The following is a 1169-nucleotide window of genomic DNA, read 5'->3' on the forward strand; positions in this document are numbered from 1 at the left end:
ATTAACTATTTTATTAATTGCAATACTGTGCATCATCTCATTAGGCATTAATCTCATTGCTGTAGTATTCAGAGACAAAAGAAAAAGACTACAACATGTTTATGAAAAAGTTTGAAAATTTCCATTTTGAGCCCTGCTGTTGACCCAGCATTGTCAGGAAAATTTGGGAGCTACTACTACTTGAGTACACATAGTGGACCTCAGTCTAGAAAGACAGACAGCAACAGCATAGTGACTAGATGGATCACTCAACGTAATGTCTCGTGGAAGGTAGAGCTGTGCAATATTTTGATATATCGAAGCATCAATATCGATATTATTGATGTCTATATGTCGGTAAAGCCATTCTTAAATTTGTCTATTAAAATAAATGTTGGTCTGTACATGCATTCTGTTGCGCTTAGCAACAGCAAACAGTTCAAAACATTACAGGATTCACATTCGACCTTCTCAGGGAGTAGAAGCAGGGTGGAAATTATAGCCTTCACCTTTGTCGAACTTTGATAAGAAAAAATAACATTAAATATGTGGCAGTGTGGAACTTTTCAGAAATCTGTGTTATAGTTATTGTCGGTATACGTCTATATCAATGTCAATATTTCTGATACTCTTATATTCAGTGGCGGCCGGTGGCAAGTATGATGGGTAGTGCCAACGTGATCAAGAAATCGAAAAAAAAAACAACAAAAAAACTCCGCAATGCCCCCGCTCCCTCCTTGAGGTTGCCCCACTGGCCAAGATGTTTATCCTCGTTTGGTAACAGTGTGTGTTTAAGTAATAACACACTAATATGATTCATCTTCACTCACTAACCTATCTTTATACACTACAGGACACTTCACTAAAAACACAATTACAAGAGGAAGGGAAAACAAATCTTCTCACCTTCTCCAACCTGGATGTTGAAAATATTCTAGACATTTGATGTAAAACGAAATTGTTGAAATGCCAAAGGAAACTCGCATCACCATTACTTTCATATTTTTAAAAAGTCTGGATGGCCCTCTAGGCGCATCTATCTATTATCAAAATGTTCATTTAACTTTGGAAAAATACTAGGTTCGTTTCTCCAAAAGTTGGCAGAAAAGTAGATAGTACCTTTTTCAAGAATTACTTCCCCAACGGGTCTTACAAATCCGTCGTATTTAGCGACTTATCTCTGAATATGG

The sequence above is a fragment of the Lepisma saccharinum genome, chromosome 24, assembly GCF_977018435.1.
Source record: "Lepisma saccharinum chromosome 24, izLepSacc3.1, whole genome shotgun sequence".
In the NCBI taxonomy this organism is placed as follows: Eukaryota; Metazoa; Arthropoda; class Insecta; order Zygentoma; family Lepismatidae; genus Lepisma; species Lepisma saccharinum.